Source organism: Odocoileus virginianus, chromosome 5 (genome assembly GCF_023699985.2).
Source record: "Odocoileus virginianus isolate 20LAN1187 ecotype Illinois chromosome 5, Ovbor_1.2, whole genome shotgun sequence".
In the NCBI taxonomy this organism is placed as follows: Eukaryota; Metazoa; Chordata; class Mammalia; order Artiodactyla; family Cervidae; genus Odocoileus; species Odocoileus virginianus.
Window position 1 is genome coordinate 58,099,490 of NC_069678.1, and position 22,838 is coordinate 58,122,327.

Below are 22,838 nucleotides of genomic sequence, written 5' to 3' on the forward strand. Positions count from 1 at the left end.
ATGCACATCTCTTGCATCTATCTCCTGCATTGGCAGGACCACTGGGGCCACCTGGGAAGACCATATGTATACCTGTGACTGATTCATGTTGGTGTATGGCAGAGGCCAGCACAATATTGTAAACCAGTTGTTCTCCAATGGAAAAAAAAAAAGAGGAAAAAAAGAAACAAAAAAACAAACCAAAAAATAAAAATTATAAAAATTTTTAAAAGGAAATTTTTAAAAATTGTTCAGAATGAAAAGGAAAAAAGGTTAAAGAACAAGAATAAATGTATGAAATAAGAGGACCTTGCACAAACTAATGATAACCAAAAGCTGCAAACTGGAATCATTGTTCAAACCTCCATGCCTGAAGTTCATCATAAAATTTTAAAAATATTTTTATGATAATTTGAACCATACTGCTGCTTAGACCTCCTGAACTCTTTAGCTCTGGGATAGCCTTCCCCATAACTTGGCCCTCTAGCAGTCTCTTTAGAACACTATCTCTCAGTGTCCCCCACAGGAGAGGTCAGCCTAGAACTTAGAGGACACAGGACCTCTAGGACAGTGAGGAAATTCAATGGAGTAAAGATGCACCGTGAAGTGAGGAAGACTGCATTGATGATCTGGAAAATCAGTCTTCTGACCATCTAAGTACCCAACCAGAAACCAAGGCCTTGGTATCAACTTCCTTCTGGCCTTCCACTCCCTCCACTCAGCATTCTCCCTCCCAGCTAAGTACTAACAGATCGTGGTTTGTCCTGCTCCTCTCCATCTACATGGCTCCATCTCCTCTCTCCTAGATCACAGCCCAGACTCTTATGTCCCCTTCTCTGCCCCAGTCCACTCTGGCTTCCAGAGAGAATTTTCTAAAAGAAACACAGAGTATTCAGTCATCAGACCCAGAATTCAAATCTTAGCTCTCACTGTGTGTCTTTGAGAAAGAACTTTCCAGCTCTGAGCCTCCTCTCTCAAAAATAGGAATATCCAGAGAACTGACTTTAGAGAGTCCATGAGGATTCACATAAAAGCCTCAGAGTTTACCTCTGAGTAAGTAAATAAATAAATGTAGTTTTTCACAAAAATGATGCCAGAACTTACCGTGATATATGGCGAATGTTTTCTCATCTCTCTCTCTCTTTTTCTCTCTCATTAGAATGCGAGATAGATTCTTAAGGTTAGAAAGGTTTCTTTTATCTGTTTCTTCACACCAGGTAAATTCCTGGTACCTGGTGAGCACTAAATAATTGCCTATTGAATAAATGAAAGAGGATAAGTGACTTGTCAAAGGTCACTTAGTTATTTACAGAGTTAGAGTTGAATCTAAAGCATTTTCCATGAATGGAATACTGTGATCTGTTTTCAAGATACAGTAAAATACTCTCATTGGATTCTCTATCTTCATACAGGGAGCATTTCTCTGATAGGTATATCTCAAAATCTGTGTTACAAAGGTATTGTTTCCATTCTCTTTTTAGCAAAAAAAAAAAAAAAAAAGAAATTGAACAACAATATAAATTAGCAGTTTGACAGGCAAAGTGATTTCAGCAGTAGTTGCTAACCTAATCTTAAATGAGGGATCATTTTTTCATGCAAAAATTATAAAAAGTTTAGTACATGATAATAATTGTACTTTTACCATATATTGGGAAACACATATATGTAAAGCTCCTTGTACTTGTGACAACTGCATGGTTCTTAGAGAACTGCACACCATAGTCTGGGAATCGCAGGTTTAACTGAAAGATCACTAAACTGAAACTAGAGAAATTTGGCTTCTTATTCAATTCTGCAACTGCCTACATGACCTTGGCCCAAGACTTGCCCTTTGTGAGTCTCAAAGCTCTTTTACTAACAAACAAGGTGCTGGATTTAATATGTCTATATCAGGTTTTGCACCACAAAACTGCACAACCCCAGGGATAACTTTCACATAGATTACAATGCAAATGATGCTCCTTTAGATGTCCAAGGCAACAACTCTGCTTAGGAAACTTCCAACTGACTCTAGACAGGCTCTATTCTAAGTGGACAATGCGAGAAGATTGAGGTCACTTGTTCCTAAAAGTGCCAGCCATTTTCATTATCTGCTCATAGTCCTTCATAACCAACTTGACAACTTGACAATGTCAGGAAGCACTCTGATACTACACTTTTATAAGAAGCACTCTGACACTATATTTACACTTTGCCTTTCCTACTCCCTCCAATCTCATCTCTCCTCTTCCAAAACATTCTTTATGGGCAAAATGACACAGAACAGGTCTTTTGGAGTTCCCTGGGTTTCTTTCTAAGGTTAAATCAAACATTCTTGTTGTTAAAAGCTCTAAGGTTTTCCAAAGCCAAGTGCACACTTTCTCTCTGAATCACATCTGGCCCTTGTATCAGTTCCAGAAGAAATGATCACGGAGATTAGAGGCGACACATTACATTAGCTCATCTCTTCCATCCTCTGGCACTGCCCTGGAGAAACAATGACAGTGGACAGGAATTCCTGCACTCTTACATCTCCTTATGGTTCTCACCATTAAACATTTGGAACATAGTTCTCATTTCCCTTTAAAATATATTCCTGAAACATAAGCCCTGAACTTTCATATAAAGCACACTTTGAAAGAAGAAGTGTGAGAAGGAGGAAAGGAAAAAAGTGCATAGTGAGAGGAGAGGGTCAAGGGAAGAAGGAAAGAAATGTAACATTTCAGGCATTTCAATCAACAGCTTACTGACATTATTTTATTTAATCCTTTCAACTATCTTGTAACTTATGCACTGTTACTTTTCCTTTGAAAAAATGATAATCAATGCTGAGAAAGGTTAAAGTATTAAAAGTTTTAGTCATTCAATCGTGTCCGACTCTGCAACTCCATGGACTTAGCCCACCAGGCTCCTCTGTCCATGGGATTCTCCAGAATCCCATTGTGGGTTGCAATTCTCTCCCCAAGATGATCTTCCCAACCCAGGAATTGAATCCATATCTCTTATATCTCCTGCATTGGCAAACGGGTTCTTTACCACTAACACCACCAAACATGTGCATAAAGTCACAGTTTTAACATCATATTTCATGTGGTACCCATGTCCTACTTGCTAAAACAGCAAGATCTAGTACAGAGAGAAAAGAAGTACCTGTATTACAAAAACGTCTACAGAATTTTAAAATATATAAATATATTTTATTTCTGATCAAACCCCATAATTTTACACATGATAAAAATGAGGTCCAAAGAATTTTATGCAAATTCCCCAAATCACATGGTGACTTGTTGGCAGGGACATAAAAGGAACTCAGTAATGTAAGTACCAACAATGTGATTTGTGATTTTGTGCAGAGTATGAAATAGCCCTTGGAATAAGTGTATTGGTCCCAAATTCTAGCTCCAGAATATACTGACTGCTAATTTTTGTAAAAATTTCTTGACTTCTGTTTACAGGTTCTTTTTAGCTAGAAACAAACAAACAAAAAAAACAACTCACCATAATCCTGAGTTAGAAGGGCTTTAGGAAGACTAGAGGCATTGCATGCACAAGGCCTGGCACAAAGGATGTGTTTCAGCTGGAATTTTTTGGCTGTGGAAACAGAGATGACTTATATTTATAGACTGTAAAGATGTCATAAACATTTTCATGGGTACCAGAGGGCAGAAAACAAAATGGCCCCATAGACTCTGTGACTGAAGATGCAGCCACCAAGTCTCTTCTCTCCATCTCTCAGAAGAGTCCTCTTTGCTCCTTTCTTTGTGAATAACCCCATTCTTCATTCTCTGTTAAATAAAAATACTCCATTTGTTCATTTTACACACTTTCAATTCTGGCCACTCCTGGTAGCTATACTACAGCTTTCAGTTCCAGTGCTAACCATTAATCCACCAAGTTATCTATGTCTGTATCTATGTCTATATGTCTATGTCTCTATGTCTATGTCTATATCTACATATCTAGATATATATTCCACATATCTCTATCTATGTTGGTAGCAGTCACAAGATAGATAATCTGACTGCACCCCACTGTCAGTAAATCGGTGGTCTTGTATCACAATTCTATCCCATGTCCAACCAAAGACGGGTAGTTTGGGAGACATGAGACCCAATATACCCCATGGGGAAAAAAACCAAGGTTCTGTGAGCAGACCAACCTGTGTTTGAATCTAGATTCCTTTACTTATTTATATGCTGTATGACGTGAGTAAACAGCTTAACCTCTTTGAGATTCTACTTCACACTTCAAATGGGAATAAAAATAGCACCTTCTTAAGAAGGTTGTTATAAGAAATAAAAAAGATACATGTATAGCGGGGTCACTTATTAAATATTCAAAACTGCTGACTAGTAAAAGCTGAATATCTAGACTACGTGAGAGAAGGTTGCCTCCAATTCTTTTTTCTTCACCTAACTAACTCCTATTCATCTTTAGTTCTCACCTTGGCTGTCCTCTGGAATGTACCACACAGTATGCTTTAAACTAGTTTATCTATTTCTTCCTTCCACTAAAGTTCCCTAACTTTATCAAATGCCTATCTCACTGTACTAAAATCACCTGTTTTTTTTAAATTTTTTCTCATTTTTTCATTGTTCTAAGGTAGAATTGACACATAAAATTTGTATGTATATATATACATACATATATACATGTTGTTGTTTGGTCATAGTCATGTCCAACTGTTTGTGACCCCATGGACTGTAGCCCATGAGGCTCCTCTATCCATGGAATTCTTCAGGAAATAATACTGGAGTGGTTGCCATTTCCTTCTCCAGGGTATCTTCCCAACCTAGGGATCAAATTTGTATCTTCTGTTTGGCAGGCAAATTCTTTACCACTGGCCCACCAGAGAAGCCATATATATAGTATGTGTGTATGTATGTATATACACACATACAAAATGTAAAAGGATTGCCATTAACTAATACCCATCACCCCACATATTTACCCTTTTTGGTGAAAACATTTAAATTTTATCCATATCAAATTTCAACTATGCAATACAGTTAAAGTCATCTGTTTACTGTCTAAATATACAACTAATATATGAGATGCCCTAGGGCAGGCAATGTGTCCTGTCAGCACTGTGTCACCAGAAGACAGGAAAACACTGCATGGAGTAATGCCCAAAAACTACTTATTGAATAAATGAACTAATGAACAAACACCATAAAGTAACACCTCACTTCAAAACAGAGTACATTTGGAAATATAGTATTGTAAGAAGACATAGCAAGTTCCATTTAAATGTCACTAATTAATACATCCTGGTTAAAATTAAAAGCATTTTTTTCCTATTGAGAAGTGTTTCTGATTAACTGCTTCCAGCCAAGAGTCCCCAAGCAGAGAAACAATGGATAATAGATTTTGGAACCTTATCCAAGGGATGATTCAATTATTTGCTTCTGCTGTGCCCTTCTGTCGAGGGATGGCTAAGATTCCCACTGAGGAAGAGAACTCAGACGTTCATCCTCTTCTTTGTCAGCAACCTCCAATCACTCCCCTCTTTCAAGGTTTAGGGGACTTTGACAATGTCCCTTTTCTCTTGCAGACAAATCACTAGCCTATTACTGCTTCAGTCTTTGTTAGATTCAGTTCATCAGCTCACAACCTGTGTGCCCAAAAGCAACACACTCACTGCCCTGTAAGCATTCCTCCATTTGTAAAAACCTCTGTAGAGACCAAGGAAAGAGGTTCACAGCTTTGGAGCGGTGTTTGTTTTTAAATATTCAATTCCATATTTGTTCAATTGAGAGGGCTGAATGTGGAAGATTTTCTGGAGATAAATGAATAGAATGAATCACTAACATACACTAAAAATTACCATATTTTCCCACTATCTTGCCTCAGGTTGGTATAACTGGCAAAATGAAAGGATGTGTGCCTGCTCAGTTGCTCATTCATGGCCGACACTTCTGGGACCCCATGGACTGCAGGCCACCAGACTCCTCTGTCTGTGACATTTTCCCAGGCAAGAATATTGGAGTGGGTTGCCATTTTCTCCTCCAAGGGATCTTCCTGACTCAGGGATCACAACCATGTCTCCTGTTTGGCAGGTGAATTCTTTAAAACAATGAACCACCTGGGAAGCCCCAAAGGACAGAGTATTGATTAAAAAAAACAATGGATAATTTATGTATGTGTTTTCCAGTCAGCCAAGCAACAGAGATATGACATGCCATGGACATGACCCATAATTCCACTTTATTAAATGCATCCCGCACTGGTTGTAGAGTAATCAGTGTCTCCATCCCCAGGATTAGTGGGAAGTAACAGCCCTGTGACAAGATCTGACTTTCTTAAACAGGTATAAAACTCACTGTGAACTGCTCTGACTTGTATTTTTATCTTTTCTCAGAAGGATTTAACAGACTTGTTATGCAATTATGTAAACATTGGATTAAAATACATGAAAGGCACTGTGAAGTCTTTTCTATAACACTTATTGTTGGGTGTTTTAGAAATCTTGTCTCTGCAGAATTCAGACCACACTGTAGGCATCACTTAATTCAATCAAACTGCCAATGCTCAGAGGGATATCAGCTAAGTACCATTCCTTTTTGTTTTATTTCTAGGGAAACTGAGGCATAAAGCCCTTTTGGAATATAGTTTAGACAATAAAACAACAAAAAATGAAATTATAGAAATTTTGTCTCCCTTCCCATAGAAATAAACTAGAATGCTTCAAGTAAAAACTGTTAGCAATGCTCTAACTACTACAATATTACTACACAGGGGCCGTACTTGTCATGGCTGTTCAGTCACTAAGTTGTGTCTGACTCTTTGTGACCCCATGGTTTGCAGCAAGCCAGGCTCCTCGGTCTTCTACTATCTCCTGGAGTTTGCTCAAATTCACATCCATTGAGTTGGTGATGTTATCTAAACATTTCATCCCCTGCGGCTCCCTTCTCCTTTCACTTTCAATCTTTCCCAGCATCAGGGTCTTTTCCAATGAGTTGGGTCTTCGCATCGGGTGGCCAAAGTATTATAGCTTCAGCATCAGTCTTTCCAATGAAGGTTCATATTATCATACCATAAATACAGTGCCCTGATTTAATAAATAGGAAAGGCTTTTGAAGCTCTGCTAAGTAGGTTGAAAATTAGCTCTAGGGCTAAGGCACTGCCTTAAGGGACAGCAATGCAGCAACGGTGTAATACAGTGTTTTTCAGAGTGTATTCTACCAAAACAGAAAGAAAGAAATCCCAAATAATACTCCTTGAGAAAGGTCAAATAAATATAAAAATCATTAAATATTTGTTGTACCTCCTTTTGAAATGGACACTAGCATGCAAAGGACTTTGAGAAATCTTAAGCAGTATAAAAACACACAAAAAGATGCTTAATGAGTCTTTTTGAGCTCTTTGATTGTAAGCAACAGAAATGACCTCTGGTTCACTTCATCAAAGGAATTTATTAGAAGAGTGCTGGGTAGAAAGCTCACAGATTCTAGCAGGGAATACAAGAATTCTCTAGAAGGACAGGGGTCAGTCAAGGCAGATTTGACACGAACCTTCCTTAGGCCACATCAATAAATACCTTGGCTCCAGGTTTCCTTCTCATTCCACTCCGGGGTTTATATTCACTTTACCTGAACAGAGATATGACTGGCTTAACTGGGAGTCAAAAGCAAAATCTTTGCCTAGGATGTTGCACTGAATTGGTTTGACCTTAAGGAAACCACTTAATGAAGTGATTACCATGCATGATGAACAAAATTACTCCAGTGATTGTTTGTAGCTCTGAAATTATAATCTAAATAGAATTTTAGGCCGTTTCCACATTTCATGCATGTCTTAAGAAACCTGAATGTTTCTTTGGCTATTTTCCCAAAATTTCTTTCTAAACTGTGCTGTATCAAGAGGCTCAAGACAGTTTAGTTTTATTTTCCTCTGAAATGGTTTTCTTTGTGAAATCTGAAATGTGGTCAAAATAAAGAGGGATCTGACCTCTAAAATGGAAAGTTTCTCTTACTGTAAAAGCCAATAACAAAAAGTATGTGGGAAAAAGAAGATGGAATCTCATTTTATGTTTGGATTTCAGCTATCAAACTATATGCTTTTGCCAGGTGGCCATCCCCTGATACTTGTTTGCTGTCCCATGTAGTAAAGCGATTAGTTGCTCTTTGGACCAGTTTTGCTTTTCCTACAACAGTTTAATGAAAATAGAATAGCAGGCAAAAGCCAGGGTAAGCTCTTCTCATTCTTTCTTTTCTCTTCTACCCAAAGAGAAAGGATATTAGTCAGAGTCCAAGTCACCAGTTGGGAGGCATTTACAATGACAGGTACATCAAAATATGAGTCAATGAGTGTGATTCTTTTCCTCCTTCATTGATGCAACCACTGAAGCAAAGTGGTCTGTGACATTTTGTTACCTGCAAAGCTCAGCCCTGTCTCTGCTGTTCTCTCCTCTGCACCCTTCCTCTGGACTGTAAGCTTTTCTGGCTGTCACATATGTTCTTATCTCTTTCCTCTCTCAATGTATCTAGAGACAAAAGATGACTGTGGCCTTCGCCTGTTCAGGGCAGGTCCAGGATGAGATAAGATACAAGGGGAGATGGCAGAGATAGGCAGACCCCAGGTCAGACTACCTACTTTAGCAGAGCTTATGAGATCTCTGCCTGGAAGACAGTCTAACTTATTAATACTGAAGTATGAGTTTATTTCTCTTTGTTAAGATTCTTATTTGTATATGTATTTCTTCAAAATATCTATTAATAAAGATGTCTAATGTGGACTGAGAGATACAATGGTATATGAAAACCTGATGCTTGACCTTGGAGACTTTACAATTCTGTGGAAGATACAAAAATCAGTCACATGTAGAAAGATAATATTTTGAAAAATAACCAAATGGTTCTTCCCCAAATCATCCTTGTTGCCCTGGGAAAGTGTGAATCAGTTTGAAGAAAAGGCAAATTAAGTTTCTGAATGGGTTTTTTAAGCTCACTGCAGGGACAAATGTCTTGAAAGCTAATGAAATGAAGTTCAAAAAAAAACTTGATCACAAATATCAAGAGGAGGCAAAATCTTAAAGAGGTGGGTGCCAAGTTTATCCATAGCTTTATACAAGAAAGGCAATCAGGGAAGACCCAGCTTTCATCTGGATCATCTGGATCTTTCATCCAGTTTTCATTGAAACTGGGAGAGAAAGCAAGAGAGTGAGCCTGTGGTTGGCGTGCATTGCTGAGAAAGGACCCCTGGCTCAGACTCCTTCTCAGACAAGATCATAAATAAGCCAGACTACAGCAGGGCCTCACCTCCCCTACTGAGAAGAAGGCAAGGCTTATAGGAAAACAAAATTCTATCATGACATCACAGCCCCACTGTAGCTGTGGTTGAGTGAGGTGTCCCAGGTATTGAAGCTGAAGGCAGCCTCCCAGAGCACAGAAGATCCCAGTGGGATATAGAAAACCAACTAAGTTTGAAAGCAACCTCAACTGGCTGCAACCAAGACAAACTCAAGTCCTAAAAATAGATCAGCAGGCCCCTGGGGTGAAAATGAGGATTAGAAAAGGTCATGAATGTGGCAATCAGAAGTCACAGCAGGATCAGGAATAGTCACCAGGCCTTCAGGGTAAAAATGAGGAAGACACATAGGACATGAATGTCACAACTGGAGCTCAGGGCAGGATCAGGTGCAGTAGCAGGAAATGCCAGCACAGAAGGAACAAAGAAGAGCAGGCAGATATCAGCACAGGCCAAAGAGAGTAGAGAACCGTTATGAAGAAGGTACCCCATTCCTTCTCAGGTCCAGGAGCTCATATCCTCCTAAGAGAGGGGAAGGAGCTGAGGGAGGGATGGCTCGTGAGCTGAAAGAATAGTATTTATACCAAAGAGACTGAGAAAAACATCTGAAAGGGACTTGTGACACTATGAATGGAAATAGAATCCCAGGAATGAAACCCTGTTGAACAAAAAAAAGGAAATAATATCTTTGTACCCTTGTGTACTTTGTAACTATTAAAGTTCATAAAAGCACAATTTATATTTACAAGTTGTGAAAAACACTGTAAAGAAAAAGGACAGGGTGTCACATAGGTATACAAAAGGTTTATGAAAAGTTTTCCCCATGGAGTTGACCTTTCAGATGAGACTTCAAGGATGTATAGGCATGAAATACTTAACAGTAGAAGCAGAAGAAAAGAATAGCACTTTAGACACATGGAAGAGCAAGTGCAAAGGGGCCAAAGACAGGAATGAGCATGAGATGGTCATAGAAAAGAAAGTCAGCCAAGAAGACTGCATAATGGAAAGTGTGGAGATGTATGAAACTAGGGTATGGACTTGGGAGTAGAGGGAAGATGAACAGAAACCAGACCCCGTAGGAACTTGTAAGCCATGTTGAGAATGATGAACCCCTTTGAAGTATTCCAAGTGGGAGAGTGACACCACCAGATCTGTCTTACAAACACTATTCTACCAAAATGTGGGGAATGGATTACAGGTGGGCAAGAATAAAGATATGGAGATCATTTAGGGGGCAAGTGCAGTGGATAGGGATGAGGTTATAGAAAAGGGGAAGAATGGGAAGTGGAAAGATCTAGATAAATATGACAAATAAATCGAATGTTAACAATCAAAAGAACTTATAAAAATGGATTGCAAATGAAAGTGGGGGAAATGCACAAAGAACTCAATAAGGAGAATGGTTGTAATCATATTTGGGTACTACTCTACATCTTAGTAGTATTAGCTCATTTCACATGCTAACAAAGTAATGCTCAAAATTCTCTAAGCCAGACTTCAGCATACATGAACCATGAACTTCCAGATGTTCAAGCTGGATTTAGAAAAGGCAGAGGAACCAGAGATCAAATTGCCAACATCAGCTGGATCATCGAAAAAGTAAGTGGGTAGGGAGTTCCAGAAAAACATCTACTTCTGCTTTATTGACTATGCTAAGACCTTTGACTGTGTGGATCACAACAAACTGTGGAAAATTCTTCAAGAGATGGGAATACCAGACCACCTGACCTGCCTCCTGAGAAATCTGTATGCAGGTCAAGAAGAAATAGAACCAGGAATGGAACAACAAACTGGGTCCATATCGGGAAAGGAGTACATCAAGGCTGTATATTGTCACCCTGCTTATTTAACTTATATGCAGAGTACATCAAGTGAAATGCCGGTCAAGATGAAGCACAAGGTGGAATCAAGATTGCTGGGAGAAATATCAATAACCTCAGATATGCAGATGACACCACCCTTATGGCAGAAAGTGAAGAACAACTAAAGAGCCTCTTGATGAAAGTGAAAGAGGAGAGTGAAAAAGTTGTCTTAAAAGTCAACATTCAGAAAACTAACATCATGACATCTGGTCCCATCACTTCATGGCAAATAGATGGGGAAACAATGGAAACAGTGAGAGACTTTATTGTCTTAGGCTCCAAAACCACTGCAGATGGTGACTGCAGCCATGAAAATAAAAGACGCTTGCTCCCTGGAAGAAAAGCTAGACAGCATATTTAAAAAGTAGAGACATTACTTTTGCCAACAAAGGTCCATCTAGTCAAAGCTATGGTTTTTCCAGTAGTCATGGATGGATGTGAGAGTTGGGCTATAAAGAAAGCTGAGCACAGAAGAACTGATGCTTTTGAACTACGGTGTTGGAGAAGACTCTTGAGAGTCCTTTGGACTGCAAGGAAATCCAACCAGTCCATCCTAAAGGAAATCAGTCCTGAACATACATTGGAAGGACTGATGCTGAAGCTGAAACTCCAATACTTTGGCCACCTCATGTGAAGAACTGACTCACTGAAACAGACCCTGATGCTGGGAAAGATTGAAGGTAGGAGAAGAAGGGGACAACAGAGGATGAGATGGTTGGATGGCATCACTGACTTGAAGGACATGAGTTTGAGTAAACTCCTGGAGTTGGTGATGGACAGGGAAGCCTGGCATGCTGCAGTCCATGAAGTCACAAAGATTTGTCAGACACAACTGAGTGACCGAACTGAACTGAACTGATACAGTTTAGTAATATTACTATCAAAATCACTTAATTCTCTTTCAATACATAAGTCATTAAACCTGAGAAGAACGGGAAACAATATTATGAATTATACTTCACATGACTTCCTCAATAAAAACAGTTCATAGTTCAAAGTTTTAAAAGCACTTTACCTAAAGAATGCTTTAAGCTAGTGAAGCTAAAACGAATCACTTGTCTTAGTTAATCAAGCATTTAAAAGCTAGTTTTAAATTTATAGATCATTTTTTTATAATTTCCATTTTATTTCTGTTCTATTACCTAAGCCAAGAGTAGCCCACACATACATACACACAGAAACCCTAAAATATGTTTTATTTTATTCATCATACATGGAGATAATCTCATTGCTCTTTTTTTCCCCCTTGGCCTTCCCCCTGGTTTCACTTGACCCATTTATTTGTTTACTCAAACTTTAAGAACATAAATATGCACAAATGAAACATAATACTCTGTTTCTTGTCAATGTTCAGGAAATGGACTGCATGCTTTCAGAGCTTTTCTCTTTGAAAAAGTTGGAAAATAGACACATCTGCGGGGTAACAAAGAAGCACACATTAAAAATTCTGTGCTTGTCTAGACATAATCAAACTCATTTCACAGTAGGTGTTAAATACTTCTAATTAAAGTAATTTAAGAAAATTTTTAAAAATTCAAGAATGGTAGCAAAATGTTAATTCAAAAATCAAAATTCTTATTTTCCCCAAGCTCCACGTTGGTCTCCATAGTAACCAGAACAGTTACTGGTCTGACTCTCTGCTAAATAATTATATATAATCAATAAGTAAATATATATATATCACAATATAAATAAATTTTTATATATTTTATACAGATATATGTAGGTATATATGAGAAATATTGACAGAGGTAACAGATCTTTTTTTAAGTAGCATGCTATCTAACTTATTCTTTCTTCTCCAAGTTTCCTCACATCTCTTCTTTGTCAAAGTCTCCTAATCAACAAAGATTGATCTTTTCCAGGTAGCTTTGACACTTCCAAGGAACGTTTCAGTAGGCATGATGGACTAGAAAGAGAAAGCGAACTGCTTCTCATAAAGAGGGTAGGCTACAGAATTTGACATACTATGATGTCACATGCCAAAAGTGGATAAATCGCATGACTTCTCTCCCATTAGACAGGATAGCCACCCTTCCTTTTATCTGAGCTAAAGAGTTGCTACCTGAAAGCATTTATCTGATGTTAACACTGCACAGTAAAGCAAAGATGACTCCAAAGAATAGATCTGTCTGCCACCATTCCAGCTGGTCCGTTTGAATCAGCTATGTATCACTGCAACTCCTCTTCATAGTTAAACAAAAACACACCCTTTCAGGTCCTCCCTAACTTTATCTTTTCTTGATCTCAAACCAGGAAAAAAAAAAAAATATTGACACAATCATGTTTCCAGTGTTCCATTTAGACCAAAATCACTGTTAAAAAATGAAAAAAATAATAATACTTAAGCAGACTGGGAATAAAGAGAGAGTGAAAGAGAGGGACAGAGATAGGAAAAAAAAGGTGAAATGAAAAGTAAGCTTGAGGCAATATGGTACAGAATTTTAATTCACCTTGAGGATTACTCATTTCAAAACTTTGGAGAATTTTCTCAATCTTATATAGTTTCCTTCTATTACAATATTAGAAAGTTCGATGCAGTTCTATCATAGAACCTGATGACTCAGAGGATTAGTTTGCTTTTGTAGACTATTGATCAGAGGAATCTTTTGGGGAAGCAGGACTAAGTTTTATCTGAACTCCAGTTAATTTTTTCATCAGCATCAATGGTATATACCTTCTGATAGCAATTCATACGGTGTAAATGATATGGCCACTTCACTCCTCAATTTTGCACAAGTTTGTGCAAATACTTTGGTTTTCACTGTTTAGTCATTTTAATTCCCGCAATTCGGTAACAGTGTAAAACCTTACTTCATCTCAATTGTCTACTAGGTTAGGCTAGATTACAGTGTTATAACAAACAATCCCAAAATGTCAGGAACTTTATAGTAACAGTTTTATTTCTTGCTCATGCAACATGTTTAGTGTGGGTTGGTAGATGAAGCTTTGTTCATGATAAATATTCAAGAACCCAAACTGGTGGAGATTCACCATATTAAAATGCTACGACTGCAACAAGAAGTCTTGAGGTTTGTACCAGCAGGGGAAATGAGAGAACTGAACCATTGAATCCTGGAAGTGACACTGGACAATTTTGCTCACATTTATTGTCTTTAAAAAGGTAGAGAAGTGAAATCCTCTATGTTCCAGAAAGGAAAGGAGATTCCAAAATTGATGTATAAAGTCTACTGTATCCTTTCTTCCCCGGAATAGGCTATCTGGGGTTATAGTTTGTAGAGTGTAGATCCCAGGATAGCTCCCATGATTTCCGCCCTCTGGTGTTCACGCCCTGTATGTACTTTGACCCCCACCTCACCTCCACCAGTGCTCTTTCACTTTGGGTGGGATCTTTGTATTCATTTGATAGAGATGCCACCGGAGGGGGCGGGGGGGCGGCCATAAACTGGGTGGCTTAAACAAAATACTTTTTTTCAAAATTCCCGGAGATCATAAATCTGAGACCAACGTATTAATTAAAAATTGATTTCTTCTGAGCCTCCTCCTTGCACTGTAGATGGCCATCTTCTCTGTCTGTAAGTCTTTCCTCTACATGTTTGTGTTCTAATCTCCTCTTCTTCTAAGGACATTAATCATTGGATTAGCCCCCTGCCCCCTCCACCCAATGAGATTCCCCGGTGGCTCTGATAGTAAAGAGATTCCTGGGTTCAATCCCTGGGTTGGGAAGATCCCCTGGAGAAGGAAATGGCAACCCACTCCAGTATTCTTGCTGGAGAATCCCCATGGACAGAGGAGCCTGGCAGGCCACAGTCCATGAGGTCTCAAGAGTTGAACATAATTAAGCACTTTCACTTTCACTTTCTTTCCTCCCAATGACCTCATTTAGGCTTAATTACCCTCTTTAAAGGTCCTTTCTCTAAATATAGTTACAGTCTGAGGTACTGAAAGCTAAAGAATTCAACATATAAATTTTGGAGAAGAGAGTGAAGGGAGAGGCTTAATTACTCTCTTAAAAGGTCCTATCTCTAAATATAGTCACAATCTGAGGTACTGAAAGCTAAAGAATCCAACATATAAATTTTGGAGAAGAGAATGAAGGGAGAGGGCATATAATTCAGCCCATGAGCACCTGTGACTTGCTTCTAGTCAACAGAATATGGCAAAAGAGAAGATATTTTATGAATAAAATTCATTTCTCAATTCAGTTGATTTTCAGTTAATCAAAGGGGAAATTACCCTGCATGGGGCAGAGCTAGCCAGGCCTAAGACCTTGGATGTGGAGAGAAACTCTCCCTAGGGACTACATAACACTGGAGAGGTCTATGTAGCAGGAACTGTGGGTGGCCTCCAGGATCTGAGCACAGCCTCCAGCCAACAGTCAGCAAAGTGCTAGGGCCCTCAGTCATAGAGATGCAAGGAAATGAATTCTGCCAACAACCTCAACAAGCTTGGAGATGGATTCCACTGCTACCAAGCTTCCAGATGATAATGCAGCCCAGCCAACAACTTTCTTACAGCATTGCAAGATCTGAGCAGAAACCCCAGATAAACCACATGCAGATTCCTGACCCTGGAAACTGTGAGATAATAAAGATGTGTTGTTAAAGAACTATGTGTTAACACTAGATCTGTGATAAGTTGCTATTAAACACTAGAAATGAATACATAACTAGATTGACTTCATTAACATTTGAGGTATGTGCTCAGTTGCTCAGTCGTGTCCAATTCTTTGCGACCCCATAGATTGTAGCCTGCCAGTTTCCAATGTCCATAGAATTTTCCAGGCAAGAATACTGGAGTAGGTTACCATTTCCTCTTCCAGGGGATCTTCCCAATCCAGGAAATGAACACACGTCTCTTGAATCTCCTGCACTGGCAGGTGGATTCTTTACCTCCAGCACCACCTGTGATATCAGACACTGATAATAAAAATGTGTGTTTATGTGTTTTAAATAACCCCATTTCCAGTTATTTTGATGTCTTTATCATTGTTTGCTCTTTGCCTTATTTTTCTCTCATGGTAACTTGTTTTTGTGTACATACGTGTGTGTGTGTGTGTGTGTGTGTGTGTATTAAAGCAGGAAATATTTTCTTAAATTCTACCACTAGCCTGTCATGTAGCATTCAGTAAGCAACTTGATTGCAATTCATTCTCCCTGTTTTTGAGTATATAGCTAGAAAAGAAGCTGCCAAACAAGGCTAGTAGAACTTTTGGAAAGGATTAGCCTTCAGAAATTGCATCTTGCTACCTAACTGCCATTTTCTAGATGTAACAAAATCCAGTATCCCTTGGGTTTATGATAGCAGCACCCAGGAACTTGAGCCTTGCAGAAAGTTTCAGCTCAGCTCAGTTCAGTTCCTCAGTGTGTCTGACTCTCTGTGACCCCACAGACTGCAGCATGCCAGGCCACCCTGTCCATCACCCGCTCATGTTCATTGAGTTAGTGATGCCATCTAACTATCTCATCCTCTACCGTCCCCATAGCCTCCCACCTTCAATCTTTCCCAGCAGCAGGGTCTTTTAGGCAAATAATAAAGTTATATCACACTGGTGCTTTGGCAAAGTACAAATCTGGAAACTTTATATTATTTCTGATTTTAACAAAAGCATTTTAGACTCTTTTGAAACACTGTTTCAAAACACTCTTTTGAAACAAACATGGCTGTACATGTTTGTCAAAAAATAAATGGGCTTTATCTTTTCCGTTTCTAATTGTATTGATTAGAACCCTCAACCTTTTCTTTTGATGAATCTGGGTAAAGGTTTGTCAATTTTGTTTATCATTTCAAAGAACCAACTTTTAGTTTCATTGATATTTCTATAGTTTTGTTTTTACTTCATTTATTTCTGCTCAATTTTTATGACTTACTGCCTACGAACGTTGGGTTTTGTTTCTCCTACTTTCTCTAATTCCTTTATATGTAAGGTTAGGTTGTTCACTTGTGATTTTTCTTATTTGCTGAAGTAAGATTGTATTGCTATAAACTTTCCCCTTAGAATGGCTTTTGCCACATCACATAGGTTTTAATTATAGTGTGCTTTGCTTTCATCTGTCTCTAGGTGTTTTCTATTTCCTCTTTGATTTCTTCAGTGACCCACCAGATGTTCAGTCATACTGTTTAACCTCCACATGTCTGTGTTTTTCACAGTTTTTTCCCTTGTAGTTGATTTCTAATCTTAGAATGTTGTGGTCAGAAAAGATGATTGATATGATTCCAATTTTCTTAAATTTGCTGAGGCTCACTTTGTGGCCCAGCATGTAATCAATCCTAGAGAATGTTCCATGCACACTTGAGAAGAATGTGTATTCTACTGCTTTTAGATGAAATGCTCTATAAAAAGCAATTAAAAGGATCATAAGACACTACTATAAGCAACTATATGTCAAAAAATGGGCAAGCTAGAAAAAATGGACAAATTCTTAGAAAGATACAATCTCCCAAGTCTGAACCAGAAATAAATAGGAAATATGAACATACCAATCACAGGTACTGAAATTAAAACTGTGATTAAAAAGCTCATATTTCTGAAACTCTTCCAAAAAATTATAGGGGAAAAATAGTCCTATAAACTCATTCTATGAAGCCATCATTACCCTGACACCAAAACCAGACAGGTACCACAAGAAAAGAAAATCACAGGCCAACATCATTGATAAACATAGATGCAAAATTCCTCAACAAAATACTAGCAAGACAAATTCAAAAATACATTACAAAGATCATACACCAAAAAAAAAAAAAAAAGATCATACACCATGATCAAGTGGGGTTTAATGAAAGGAAGCGAGGATTTTTCAGTATCCATAGATCAATGTCATGCACCATATGGACAAATTGAAGAATAAAAACCATATGATTATCTCAATACAGAAAATACTTTTGACAAAATTCAACATCCATTTATGATAAAAACTATCCAGAATGTGAACACAGAGGGAAAATAACTCAAAATAATAAAGGCCATATATGAAAAACCTACAGTAAAGATCATATTCAATGGTGAAAAGATGAAAGTATTTCCTCTAAGATCAAGAACAAGACAAGGATATCCACTCTCACCACTTTTATTCAACATAGTTTTGGAAGTCCTAGCTATGGAAATCAGATAAGAAAAAGAAATAAAAGATCCAAACTGAAAAAAAAAAAGTAAAACTCACTGTTTGCTGATGACATGATAATATAAGCAGAAAATCCTAAAGATTTTAGAAGAAAACTACTAGAGCTCATTGATGAATTCAGTAATGTTTTGGGATACAGCATTAATAGACAAAAATCCGTTGCATGTCTACACTCTAACAACAAAAGACCAGAAAGAGAAATTAAAGAAACAATCCCATTTACCATCACATCAAAAGGAATAAAATACACAAATAAACCAACCTAAGGAAACAAAATATACAGACTCCAAAAACTAAGATGCTGGTGAAAGAAATAAAGATGATACAAAGATATACCAAGTTCTTGGTTTAGAAGAACAAACTTTTTCAAAATGACAATATTACTCAAGGCAATCTACAGATTCAGTGCAATCCCTATCAAATTACCAATGGTATTTTTCACAGAATGAGAATAAAAACTCTTAAAATTTGTATGGAAACACAAAAGACCCTGAATAGCCAAAACAATCTTGAGAAAGGGTAACATAGCTGAAGGAATTGATTCTCTGACTTCAGACTATATTACAAAGTTACAGTCATCAAAATAGTATGGTATTGTTATAAAAACAGAAATATAGGTCAAAGACACAGGCTATAAATTCCAGAGATAAACCCACATATCTATAGTGACCTAATCTATGATAAAGGAGGAAAGACTATACAATGGAGAAAAGACAATCTCTTCAATAAATGGTACTGAGAAAACTGGAGAGTTACATGTAAAAAATAAGCAAATAAAAATCAGAACATTCTTTAATACCATACACAAAAATAAACTCAAAATTTATTAAAGACCTAAGTGTAAGACCAGATATAAAACCCTTAGAGGAAAATATAGGCAGAATATTCTTTGACATAAATCACAGCAATAGCTTTCGAGGCATCTCAAGGCATCTCCTAAAGTAATGGAAATAAAAAACAAAATTAAACAAACATGACTTAATTAAACTCAAATGCTTATGAACAACAAAGGAAACTGTAAACAAAACAAAAAGACAACCCACAGAATGGAAGAAAATATTTGCAAAAGATGCAACCAACAAAGGATTATTGTCCAAAATTTACAAACAGCTCATGCAGCTCAATAGAAAAAAAAAAATGGGTGGATATTTTTCCAGAGAAGACATATAAATGGCCAAGAGGCACAAGAAAAGCTGCTTAACCATCACCAATTATTATAGAAATAAAAATCAAACTACAATGCAATATCATCTCACGCCAGTCAGAATGGCCATCATCAAAATATTTACAAACAGTAAATGCTACAGAGGGTGTGGAAAAAAGGGAACCCTGCTATATTGTTGCTGGGAATGTAAACTGGTACAGCCAGTATGGAAAATAGTATGGAAATTCCTTAAAAAACTAAAAATAGAGTTACCATATGAACCAGCAATCCTAATCCTGCACAGACATCTGGAGAAAAACATGGTTCAAAAGGACACATGCACCTCAATATTCACTGCAGTGCTGTTCACAATAGCCAAGACATGGAAGCAAACTAAATGTCCAACAACAGACGAATAGATAAAAAAGGTTATGGGTTTGTGTGTGTGTGTGTGTGTGTGTGTGTGTGTGTGTATAGAGATATACACATACACAAAACAGAAACAGACTCACAAACCTGGAGAATGAACTTATACTTACCATGGAGTTAGTGAGGCATAGATTGGGAGTTTGGGATTGACAAGTCCACAATGTTGTATTTAAAATCATAATCAACAAGGTCCTACTGTAGAGCACAGGGAATTCTCCTCCATATTTTGTAATAAGCTAAAGGAGAAAAGAATTTGAAAATGAATAAACACATGTATATGTGTAACTGAATCACTTTCCTGTACACCTGAAACTAACACAACATTGTTAATCAACTATAAGTCAATATAAAACTTAAAAATTATAAATAAATAAATAGGCCTTAAACACAATTCTCTAGAATAGTCATTCACATATGTAGTAAATAGTTCTGAATGCCTACTGTTATGTGAGCTGTGTGCTGAGGGGAAAAATGGGGAAAAGTAGAAATGGAAGAAAGGAAGAAACAAGATTAGAAAGGAAATCAAAAAAGTTTGACAAAAGAGGACCCAAGAATTTATCCAATGAATAGAAAATTGCTGGTCTCAGCTAAAGTGAGGAGATAAGGTAAAAGGAATACAATGTAGAGGACATCACAGGAGCAAAAGTTCTGAGGCATATATGTGACTGATTTGCTCTGAGATTGGGTGTAGTTTAATATGCTGGCAGAATTGTCTGGAAGAAGCCAGGAACTGGAATTTTCCAGGTCAGATTTTGTTCATAGATGGGTTATGATTTAACTGCACAATGGTTATTAAAATTTTTAATTAGCTGACTACATTGAAAAGAACTTAATATATAGCCCATAATACATGCTATATTCATGTTTGACATTAATATTAAAAAATCAAAATATTTATATTAAAACTCAGATTTTCAGATTTTCTAGATTTTCAGATTTTTCGGGAAGATGAGAAATAGGGAAGCATTGAAGCAATCTACTGGAGATGCTCCTACAGAGAAAATATGTTGCCTCACAATCAGCACACCGCCATGTGAACCATTCCCAGGACTCACTCTAAGTCTTGTCGAACAATTACACTGTTCATTGATCCCTGTAAGCATTTGACTTTTCAAATCCTGATCAGGCCCTCAAGTTCAAGGTTTGTTGTTAACAAAGCATGCTCCTAAATATTTCTCTGAGGAGTTTGAACTTTTTCATAAATACAGTAGAGAACCGTGAAAAAACTATAAATTAAGGAATGACACAATTGTACCTATGTTATATTAGGTTGAACTATATGAAACTGTTCTGTCTCTCTTTTTTTTTTTTTGCTAGTCAAAAACAGTGAAATAGCAATTTCCTTTGTTTCAACCTAAGAGAAGGATTATTCTAGTTACCTATGGTAAATGGAATGGAGAAGGAAGAAACTAAAAGCAGAGAAAATAGGTAGGAGGAAATTATAATTATCTCAGTAAGAAATGATGAAAGCCCAAACTGGGATAATGGCAGTGAAAATGAAGTAAAAGAACTGAGATTATACATAGACACATGAATAAGTGAGAACTATACTTTTTGACTATCTGGTTTGAACCCTCAGAAAAACAAATCAGAATAAACTTGGATTTTTTTAAATATATTATACATGTTTAGCCTCTTCTCTATGAGGTACATGCTTTAAGAAGATTTGCTCCACTATACTTAAATGAGGATTACTTTTGTTAGAAGCCATTGTTACTTATGAAAATGAGTATGCCCCTCAAATGTGTGGGAACAGACAAATGTTGCAAACTAAAGTAACTTGCAAAGTGAGAGTTCTAAAGAATACCAAGAAGAGATAAGAAAGCCTTCCTAAGTTATCAATGCAAAGAAATAGAGGAAAATAATAGAATGGGAAAAACTAGAAATCTCTTTAAGAAAATTAGAGATACTAAAGGATTATTTCATGCAAAGATGGGCACAATAAAGGACAGAAATAGTATGGATCTAACAGAAGCAGAAGATGTTAAGAAGACGTGGCAAGAATACACAGAAAAACTACACAAACAAATCTTCATCACCCAGATAACCACAATAGTGTGATCACTCATCTAGAGCCAGACATCCTGGAATGTGAAATCAAGTGGGCCTTAGGAAGCATCACTATGAACAAAGCTAGAGGAGGTGACAGAATTCCAGTTGAGTTATCTCAAATCCTAAAAGATGATGCTGTGAAAGTGCTGCACTCAATATGTCAACAAATTTGGAAAACTGAGCAGTGGCCACAGTACTGGAAAAGGTCAGTTTTCATTCTAATCCCAAAGAAAGACAATGCCAAAGAATGTTTAAACTACCACACAATTGCACTCATCTCACACGCTAGGAAAGTAATGCTCAAAATTCTCCAAGCCAGGCTTCAACAGTACAAGAACTGTGAACTTCCAGATGTTCAAGCTGGATTTAGAAAAGACAGAGAAACCAGAGATCAAATTCCCAACATCCATTGGATGGTCAAAAAAGCAAGAGAGTTCCAGAAAAACATCTATTTCTGCTTTATTGACTATACCAAAGCCTTTGACTATGTGGATCATAAAAAGCTGTGGAAAATTCTGAAAGAGGTGGGAATACCAGACCACCTGACCTGCCTTTTGAGAAATCTGTATGCAGATCAGGAAGCAATGGTTAGAATTGGACATGGAACAATAGACTGGTTCCAACATACTCCAAAAGAGTATGTCAAGGCTGTATATTGTCACCCTACTTATTTAACTTAAATGCAGAGTACATCAAGTGAAATGCTGGGGTGGATGAAGCACAAGTTGGAATCAAGATTTCAGGGAGAAATATCAATAACCTCAGTTATGCATGTGACAGCACACTTATGGCAGAAAGTGAAGAAGAACTAAAGAGCCTCTTGATGAAAGTGAAAGAGGAGAGTTAAAAAGTTGGCTTAAAACTCAACATTCAGAAAACTAAGATCATGGCATCCGATCTAATCACTTAATGGCAAATAGATGGAGAAACAATGGAAGCAGTGAGAGATTTTATTTTGGGGGTCTCAAAATCACTGCAGATGGTGACTGCAGCCATGAAATTAAAAGACCCTTGTTCCTTGGAAGAAAATCTATGACCAGTCTAGAAAACATATTAAAAAGC

General features: G+C 37.4%; 1 long non-coding RNA gene across 1 annotated transcript; it reads right to left on the bottom strand.

Moving 5' to 3' along the window:
• Positions 1-1,088: 1,088 nt before the first annotated feature.
• Positions 1,089-19,954, bottom strand: LOC110138807 (uncharacterized). Its single transcript, XR_002314302.2, has 3 exons — positions 19,835-19,954; positions 3,457-3,549; positions 1,089-1,233 (listed from the first exon to the last, which is right to left on the bottom strand). It is a non-coding gene; the product is annotated as an uncharacterized lncRNA (long non-coding RNA).
• Between the last annotated feature and the right edge of the window lie 2,884 nt (positions 19,955-22,838).